At 39.8% G+C, this 10,589-nt stretch overlaps 1 long non-coding RNA gene across 1 annotated transcript in view; it reads right to left on the bottom strand.

Moving 5' to 3' along the window:
• Positions 1-8,696: 8,696 nt before the first annotated feature.
• Positions 8,697-10,589, bottom strand: part of LOC138371231 (uncharacterized) — a 46,677-nt gene continuing 44,784 nt past the window's right edge. Inside the window, exon 4 of the long non-coding RNA XR_011230351.1 lies at positions 8,697-10,508. This is a non-coding gene — a long non-coding RNA (uncharacterized lncRNA). The remainder of the gene's footprint in view (positions 10,509-10,589) is intronic.

The raw sequence follows: 10,589 nt of genomic DNA, 5'->3' as shown, positions 1-10,589 counted from the left end.
TACGTCTTAATCAAACTAGAAATGCTCTGCAAATCAAGGGGCCCAGAATGTGGAATGACCTTCCCAACCACGTTAAAGACTGTACCTCTCTCAACCAGTTTAAGATAAAAACTAAACACTACCTAATAAATTCCCTGTAATCTACCTCACTCCTCTATTGTCAACCCATGTCTGTTATTTTCTTTTTTTTTTAATCAACACTGTTTGTCAACCTATTGTATTTGTGCTGCTTTTTCAGTCATGTTCCCCCTTTTTTTATCTTTATTTGTATTTGTTCTCAACACTTTTTATTCTTTATGCTCAATTAGTATTAAGTTCTAGATATTAATGTTTTTCTTGCCCGAAACGCATTGCGTAATAGTGGCTTTAGGCATTGTATGTACTAGCTCTATCTATATATCAATCCATTAATGTAACATCACTTGTATGTATATACCTTACCTGAATAAACATCTGAATCTGAATCTGAATCTGAATAGGCCAAGAAACTTTCCATCATTTTTATTGCTAATGTTTACATTATCTATCTGAAGCTGAATTGATTTTGTAGATTTGCTTCCAAATAAGATGTATAGTAGGTCTTTTCTATGTTAAGCGTTAGTTTGTTGGTTGACATCCATAAGTGGACTTTTTTTAGTTCATTATTAACATCATTTAGTGTATGTGGGTTGGGGTTAGAGTAGATGAGGGTAGTATCATCAGCAAACAAAATAGGTTTCAGAATGTTATAGACATTAGGCAGATCATTGATGTATATAAGAAATAGGGGAGGTCCCAAGATGCTGCCCTGTGGCACTCCAACGGTTATTGATAGAGTGGGAGAGGATATATATTATTGATGGTTACACATTGGTGTCTATCACTATGATAGGATTAATGGATATAGTCCAGTGCATGGCCTCGGATTCCATAATGATGAAGTTTAAATAAGAGGTAGTTGTGATTAACAGTATCAAAGGCCTTTCTCAGGTCAATGAAGAGTCCAATCGGAAACTCATTTTTGTCAAGGGCTGAGTAAATTATATCAAGGAATCAAGGAGACTAATAACTACATCGTTGGTACTCTTTTGGGAGCGGAAGCCAAACTGACAGGGGCTAAGAATGTTTAATTTTACGAGGTAGGAGTAGAGCTGTTTGTAGATAATTTTTCAAATATTTTTGATAGTATGGGTAGGTTCGATATTGGTCTATAGTTGTTTATGTCTGACGGATTACCTCCTTTATGAACTGGCGTTATTCTTGCTTTTTTAAGGATATCAGGAAAGGTATGACACTCAAGGGATTTGTTGAACAGCAGAGCTATAGGTGGCGCAAGGGCATGGGAGGCGCTCTTGTATACAATGGATGGGATTTCACTGATGTTCCCAGCTTTGGTTTTTAGTGAGTGTATGATGGACACAACATCTGTCGGACTGACTGGTGAAAGGAGAAGAGAGTTTGGATAGCTGCCTGAGAGATATATGTGTTGATATATGTCTGAGTCTGTGGGATTTTACTGGCAAGGTTAGCACCAACCGATGAAAAGAAGCTATTAAATTCATTCGCCATTTCTAAGTCAGTTGACGGTGTAAAGCCATCCTTAGAGAGTGGTACAGTATCTGGTTGTAGGAGTGTTGCTTAGTTCCTAGGATAATAGATATGTCATGGTATTCCATTTGCTTTTCATGTTGCCTTTTGCTTCTAACTCTATTGTCATTACCTATCCTCTAAACCTTACATTTGTCAGAATTAAACGGCTCTGCCAATCTTTTGACCATATTTCAGTACCCAATTTAGATCGTTCGATAGATCAATTTAGACCCCCTTGTATCATGAATCATCATACATGATGATATAATGATACACACTACTGGGTATATGCTGATGATATAATGATACACACTACTTGTTATGCTAACATGCAGAACACTCTTAACTCTGTATTAGTCTTATGTCAGGACTTAGGTTTAGTCATATCTCAGCAGAGGAAACAAAGATACTAAACGGGTGTCCACCCAGGCAGGGAGGAGCTGTTCGCAAGATGTAACTGTATGATGGCTCCCAGCTTGACTATGTTAACAGATTCAAATACCTTGGCCTTGTATTGTCCTGTTGTATTCAAACTCTGTCGTCAGTATAATGAGAGGCTCCATAAGCCCTCTTGGAGATGTTGCAGGTTATCACTCAGGCTATGGTGCCAATGTCACAATTGTCAAAATGATGTACCTTGCATACATCAGATCTTTAGTGGATTATGCTGCACCTCTGCTTGCCTTGATGACTGAAAGAAAGCTTAGAGCGCTTGAAAACCTGCAGAACGAAGCCTTGAAGATAATCCTTGGATGCCCCTCATACCACAAAGATACTTAACATGAGGAAAGAACTTAATATTAACTTAATAATAGAATATGAGTGCATATTCTACTGCATTACTATTTGTAATGATCCTCATATTGTGCTTCAGTAATCCAATGTATAACCCTGAGATGTTTTCCTAATTGTACTTAGGATTCCTTGTTCATTATTGTGTATTGTTCTGATCTGCTTTTGTGTCGAAAATTCTTGCATCGTACCTGTAAACAATTTTTTGACAATTTTACTGTAATTATCCTACTTAAAATCATCTGTACTTGTAAAGTAAAGCTGTAATGTACCTGTTAAACACTTTTTATCAATTTTACTCCTAATTATTTCTCTAGAACTTTGTTTGTTTAAGGATTTGCTCAAAGGTTAGTTTAAGGACTTGCCCGAAACGCTATATATAGCTAGTGGCTTTACAAGATTGTAATTCCAACTTAAACTCTATGTTGTCTCTTAACCCCCAATGTACGTTCTTGTATATATATAAATATAATAAATAAATAAATAACGAGGGATGGAGGCATTAATGCGCAGTACGTGCTTCCCTCACCTGTGACGTCACAGCCTCATCTGACGACAGCATAAACACAGGCGGCCATTTTATGTTCCATCAAGATTAAAATTTTTTTTTTTTTAAATTTTGCTCCGAGGGGCGAGTTTATTGGGCAGCGCCCAATGTGTTCGCAATAAAATGTTCTACAAGAACATATGTATAAAATGTCACACAAGGATGCGTTAGACCGGCCGCAAATGAATAACTATACATTGATCACTAGCCGTGAGCTCCAAACAGCGACGAAATGTTTCTATTCTTTTCAGGGTTGTAAACTCCATACTTGTTCTACAGCATTAAATTTGGTAACACTGAAATCGCAATAAAATTCCCTACACGTACATAGCATATAAATGTAGAATCATGATCGCACCCACCTTCAAGAGTGTGGGAAGTGGGTGAAGTGTTACCCGTTACTGCACATCGACGAAATTAGTTTTGAAAAGTTTATTCTTTTCACTGTCCTGACCTTAATTTTCAATGTACGTATTTCATTTTTGTACCAATGTGTTCGCAATAGAATGTTCTACAAGGAAATATGTATAAAATGTCAAACAAGGATGCGTTAGACCGGCAACAAACAAAAAAACCTACGTCGATTAATTACACTCGTCGTGTCAACAAAACAATAGTATTACCACGAAGATCCAATACAAAAATGCCGTTCTCTCAAATAGGCTTTGTGACTGTTAGAGAAAACGAAAATTGTATGGCAAACATGTTCATAGTTGATCTCCAAGTCGATCGGCGTGTGAGAATTGAGACCACTGACAAAAGTTTCCCAGTCTGTCTGCCTCAGCTCTACCATACGTTCCCTGGCCTCAGCCAGAGCCGTTTGAAAGAGCTTAAGCATTTCAGCAGTGCGGGTCTTTCTATAAGCTAGTCCAATTAATTCTTCTGGCAGTGCGTTTTAGTACATGCAATTTAGAATCATTATAATAAGCATAAGTGCTATTACCAGTGTAATTTGGGTTACGTGGCCTGGACGATGGATCAAGTGATTCTATGAATGAACATAACAAAGGGGGATATTAATAAGGGTAGAGTTGACTAAATGTAAACTGTCAGCAGAACTATTCGCACACTTTGCGTCACTATATAATGGAATGTGAAAAAATCGCTGAATTTAGAGATAACACCATCAATAGTGTCCAAGAAATGTGTAAGTACTTCATTCATAATGATGTGCTGCCCGAAATCTTAGCGAAGTGTAACGGTTCTATTGTTACGTAAAGTATGGTGACAAATAAACACAGACACTAAGATACTATATATATATTTGGTCGAATATACAGAAGTACACAGGTGATACTTTGATGTGAGTTGAGCGCACTGAGCGTCGGTACAGTATCTCGCAAGTGTCTGCTCTAGACCACACTTGAAAGTAGACTCTGTTTAATGTTTGATTGATTGATGATTGATAAAGATTAAGCCACCCAAGAGGTGGCACGGGCATGAATAGCCCGTACGTGGTACAATTTTTTTTTCTCAGTATTCTGAGGTTGCTTTTAACCATCAAGCTGTTATCGCGGGGGAGGATACTGCTTCACAGTCTTTATGAGGGTGTCCAGCTGCTGGACACCTTTGTTGACCAGGAGAGTGGCTGTGTTGATGGCTTCAGGGTGGCCACTGCATGATTTAGGAACTCTTAAAGCTCTTCTAAGGTCATTGGTTGCTTCACATTCCAGTAGATAGTGAAGTAATGGCTTTTCTGTGACAGTTTGGCAGAAGATGCACTCTCTCTGTCGGGGTTCACCAATCTCCCAGTTGCATCTGTAACCTAGACGTAGTCTATATAACCTAACTGCTATTTCCCTGTGGATTCCTTTTGGGATATTTAACCTTTCAAATTTGGTAGCCTGAAGATACCATGTTGCAGATGGCGAACCTTCAGCTATTCTCTGGTGCAGGTAGGCTTTGTTGAGATGTGAGAGTTTTTTGGTGATGATGTTTTTTATGTTCTCTAGGCTGGGTTGAATTGTTTTATGTGTCACTGGATGACGAGTTGCCAATTTAGCAATTTCATCAGCTTTTTCATTTAATGGGATTCCAATATGGGATGGGATCCTGTTTAAAGTTATGTTGAGTCCTTTGCCTTTAGCGACTGCTCCAAGATACAAAATGGTGGTAATTATTTCCACATTATCTTTCCACTGTTTTTGTCCTAGTATTTGAAGTGCAAGTTGTTTAATGTTTGCTATTCTGCTGCTTATATGCTCGGGCAACACCTCACCGTGTTGCCTGGGCAACACCTCACCTCATTCATCTCCAAAGGTTGACGTTAACAATGCATTTGGAGCGAGTATATTATTGGGTAATCTACTCGCTACAGAACTTCCCCTCCCAGGGGATGAAAGGAAAAATACTTGATCAAGGAACTTAGCTGGTCGGTGAATTGTACGCCCTGCTCGCGTTTCATAACCATCAAAGTTAACTTCCTCCTCTTCGCTGATGTCATCTAACTGGGGTCGTAGGGTGGGAGGTCGCACAGGATCGTCCGTCGTCGTAGGATCAGGTTGTGGTGCGGCTGGTAACTGGGGTTGTAGGGTGGGAGGTCGTACAGGATCGTCCGTCGTCGTAGGTGGCGGTGCTGCTGGTAACTGTGGTCGAAAAGTGAACTGCGTAGTCGGCGGATGTGTCTCTGGATTTAGCAGTGTCGCAGACGTTGAGACGAAGCCTGGAGCAGAGCAGAGAGCTGAGTGAGGCCGGAGTCGTGGAGCTCTATGTGGGAGAACGTGGCGGCTCGATTGAGAATTGTGAGTGTCTGAACTCAGGGAGCGAGAGCGTGGCGGCTCGATGCGGTCGTAGTCTGCTGTCTGCTCTGTGTCGAAGCTGTAGCGTCTTGGGTTGTTGGTGGAGCATTTAGATCCGGGGCGGATGGGCTCGGGCACCAGGACAATAGGAGGTAATGTAGGCACGTAGTTAGGACAACGAGGGAATCACTGCTAGAGCTGAATTGTCCTGGAGGCGACGAAGAGTCGGAAACGCAAGCTGTAAGTCCTGTACTGCGCAAAGTGCTTGAGTCGGCAGAGTATCAGAATGCAGTGAACGTGTAGATGAATCTGATGAAAGAGCAGCTTTCGTGGGCGCCCCTGTAGAACAAGCAGTGCCCTGGCAGCGACGGAGAGTCGGCAGGACAGGCTGTAGATCCCACATTATGTAGTTACTGATGAAGCTGCCAGATGAGTGAGTAGTGATCGTGGAGCAGCAAGCCGTAGTAGATGAAAATGCAGAGATGATCGCGATGAAAATCATAGCTGTGGCAAGGGTATTGGCAACGTTCCACGACAGGTGGCTGCGGTCCACAGCAAGCAGCAGCAGTGGAGGTCCAGTGAGAGTCCATGTTGTAGTCCATCGTGGCTGGGTATCGTCGAAACTATCTGGGGTCACCAATGTAACGGTTCTATTGTTACGTAAAGTATGGTGACAAATAAACACAGACACTAAGATAATATATATATATTTGGTCGAATATACAGAAGTACACAGGTGATACTTTGATGTGAGTTGAGCGCACTGAGCGTCGGTACAGTATCTCGCAAGTGTCTGCTCTAGACCACACTTGAAAGTAGACTCTGGTTAATGTTTGATTGATTGATAAACATTAAGCCACCCAAAAGGTGGCACGGGCATGAATAGCCCGTAAGTGGTGGCCCTTTTGAGCCATTACCAGTATCAAGAGCTGATACTGGAGATCTGTGGAGGTGCAATGCACCCTGCATGACGGGAGATGTCTCCCTTATGAATGTATTAAGATGAAGATGAAGCCACCCAAAACGTGGCACAGGCATGAATAGCTCGTAAGTGGTGGCCCTTTTGATCCATTACCAGTATCAATAGATGATACTGGAGATCTGTGGAGGTGCGACTGCACCCAGCGTGACGGGAGATGTCTCCCGGACGAAATGGTGACCAGCCTGGTTAATGTTTGCTATTCTGCTGCTTATATGCTCGGGCAACACCTCACCGTGTTGCCCGGGCAACGCCCCACCTCATTCATCTCCAAAGGTTGACAGGAATATTAACAATGCATTTGGAGCGAGTATATTATTGGGATAATCTACTCGCTACAGAAGTATCCAGCATTTGCTTATTGTAGGCAAGACATCACATAGTGACTGAGGGTGTGTGAATAATTTTGTTGACACAGTTTACATTTGGTCAGGTCTACATCAGCAGATAATGAGAATTCCCAGAGATACTTGTAAGCGAGTCTAAGCCGAGCGAAGAGACATGGGAGATTTTACATAAGTACAGTACATGGTAGTTTAAGTAGCGAACGCATGTCAACGAATAACAAGTATATATAACAAAACTATTATCCTATGAAGTCGATTTAACTTCCAAACATATATTTTTTTAATAAATGTTAAATGTTTTCTGGCTAGTTATGTTAGATTATATTAAAAATACGTATTCTACTTGTTAACATTATTATTTAAATTTGTGATAATTTGTGCAGAGAAGTGCGACAACTGGATTTGCCAACAAACACTTTCCAAACAACGATATATCTTGGATAAGTCGCTCCACAACATTGACGCTTGGACCGTCGTCTTCCTTTGATGCTACTTATTTACTTATTTCATAATAAAATTATATTAGTTTGGAGTAAATATATGTTTTCTCATGTTCTGCATTCAGCACTCACATTATAGTGAGTAAATATACCATATTACTTCATTACTTAAGTAATGCTAGGAGGGTTTGAGTAGCTTTGGGCCTTTAGTGGACAGAATCTCCAATAGATGGGGCGAGAGTCGCCTCATCTCTCTCGCCCAGGCGGGAGACGAAACTTAATTTAAAATTGATATATCTTTGTCCTCCAACATGATATATTTCATTTGGTGCAATCATAATAATGTTCATATCTGGGTCCTTCTGGAGGCATATAAGATTTTAGGTTTTATTAGCATATCTTTGTTAATTATACAATATATGGTCAGCTTTCAGCCTCTGATTCTGCTATTGAGTTCAATAGGTTCTTCTCTTCCATTGGTTCATCCCTTGCAAATGATATTCCATCTTCCAGTACAGACATTAAGGACTATCTTACAGGTAACTATCCACAGTCTCTGTACCTAAAGCCTATTAATTCCACTGACGTCAATGAGATAATCCTTTCCCTTAAAACCAAGTCTGGTGCCCTTGAGGAGATACTAACTTTAATTTACAAAAAAGCCTCCAGATCTTTAGCTATTGCTTTAGCTATTGCACAATGCTATTGCTTTGCTCTTCAACAAGTCACTTGAACTCCAAACCTTCCCAGATATTCTAAAAAAAGCTAGAGTAACGCCTGTCCACAAATGTGGTGATCTCACAGATGTTAACAACTACAGACCTATATCTATCCTGCCAAACTTGTCAAAATTTTTTGAAAAATTAATCTATAAGCAGCTTTACTCATATCTAGCCAAACTCAATATACTTAGCCCTTGCCAATATGGCTTCAGACCCAAAAAAAGCACTAACGATGCACTTATTAGTATGCTTAACTCGATTCATACAGCTCTTGATAAAAATGAGTTCCCTGTTGGGTTATTTGTGGACCTGCGTAAAGCTTTTGATACTGTCAACCACCAAAACCTTCTTCTTAAATTACATCATTATGGAGTCAGAGGACACTCCCTACAATACCTCATATCCTACCTTACTGACAGGCTCCAATATGTTTCTGTGAGAAATACAATTTCTCCCACCCTACCCATCAACATTGGTGTTCCCCAGGGCAGCATACTTGGCCCTCTCCTCTTTCTCATGTACATTAATGACCTTCCAAATGCCTCCCAACACCTCAAACTAATTCTATTTGCTGACGACACAACCTTCATTTACTCCAGTCCTGATCCCCTTGCTCTAAATGCCACAGTAAATACTGAGCTAAATAAAGTCCATCTGTGGCTAACTGCCAACAAACTCACCCTTAACATTGACAAAACCTTCTATATTCTGTTTGGCAATAAATCCTCTAATCAAATAAATCTCAAAATAAACAATACCCAAATTTGTAACAAATTAGATGGCAAATTCCTTGGCATTCTCATTGACCACAAGCTGAATTTCCAGGGACACATTCTAAACATATAAAAAAAAGTTAAAAAAACTGTGGGCATTCTTTCTAAGATCAGATATTATGTACCACGCCCTGCCCTGGTGACTCTCTATTACTCCCTTATCTATCCATATCTCAACTATGGTATTTGTGCTTGGGGCTCTACTACCCAAAATCACTTACGTCCTCTAATTACTCAACACAAAGCTGCTATTAGGACAATATCCAATTCTGGCCCCAGACATCACTCGGTACCCCTACTCAAATCTCTGAATATGTTAGACATTAAGTCACTGCACATTCTCTCATGTGTATTATACATATATAAAACGCTAAACTATAATGCCAATCCTGATCTCAAAAGCTTCATAGAAGGTTGTAACAGAACCCATGAGCACCACACCAGAAATAAATACAGTTTTGATATTCCTAGAGTACGACTTAATCAAACTAGAAATGCTCTACAAATCAAGGGGCCCAGAATGTGGAATGACCTACACAACCATGTTAAAGACTGTACCTCTCTCAACCAGTTTAAGTTAAAAGCGAAGCTATACCTAATAAATTCCCTGTAACCTACCTTACCCTTCTATTGTCAACCAATGTCTGTTTTTTCTTTAAAGAGCGCTGTTTGTCGACATAATTGTATTTGTGCTGCTTTTTCATCTATGTTTTCATTTCTTGTTTTCATTCTACTCATTATGCTCAATTAGTATTAAGCTTGTCATTTAAGTTTATCATGCCCGAAACGCTTTGCGTAATAGTGGCTTTAGGCATTGTATGTACTAGCTCTACCTATAAGTCAACCAATCCTTGTAAAAATTTATTGTATGTATGTACCTTACCTAAATAAAATTGTATTGTATTGTATTGTATTGTATTGTATCAAGATGTTTTCAACAATATTCTTTCAGCCTTCGTCTTTTCCAACACGGGCGACCCTTTTGAAAACGCGATACTTGGGCTAATCCATCCTATACTTGGGTCAGTTTCCATTATGGTTCGGAACAAATTAAAGCAGCCAGGATGACTGAACCCAAGAAGGGCGATTTTGTTTTTATTAATAAACACTTTACTCCCCCCGCGGACACAAGATCGTGTCCATCGGGGGTCACTTGAAGCTGCCCGAGTAGACATATTTTTATGTCCGACGAACAAATATTTCTAAAAAATTCAATTCTTATCCGATCGACTTGGGGATAGTATGAACATGTTTACCATAAAATTTCCTTTTTCTCTAACAGCCACATAGTCTATTTGAGAGAACGGCATTGGTTTGTATCTTTGTGGAGAAACTATTGTAGATCGCCGATGTGCGTAACACTTCGCCCACTTCCCACACTGTTGCGGTTGTTCCTCTTGGATGATCTTGTCCCTCTCTGTCTCAAACCTGTAAGAATGAGTGATATGATTGATGGGAAACAAAGTGCAGGCAAGACAATGGAGGCCAGTAGTAATCAGCTTGTCAGTACACAACTTTTGCCCTTGCTTCAAAAGAGCCAGGATTCCACTATTATTTTTGGGTGATAAGTGCTTCTCTTCAATAGTGTACTTGTTAGGATCCTGTAATATATAAAATATTTATTGGGATTTAAGACATTTACAAATTTGTCTGAAAATACTAAAGAAATTAGATTATATAAA

Source organism: Procambarus clarkii, chromosome 35 (assembly GCF_040958095.1).
Source record: "Procambarus clarkii isolate CNS0578487 chromosome 35, FALCON_Pclarkii_2.0, whole genome shotgun sequence".
NCBI classification, from domain to species: domain Eukaryota; kingdom Metazoa; phylum Arthropoda; class Malacostraca; order Decapoda; family Cambaridae; genus Procambarus; species Procambarus clarkii.
This window is presented reverse-complemented; position numbering and strand designations above follow the sequence as displayed.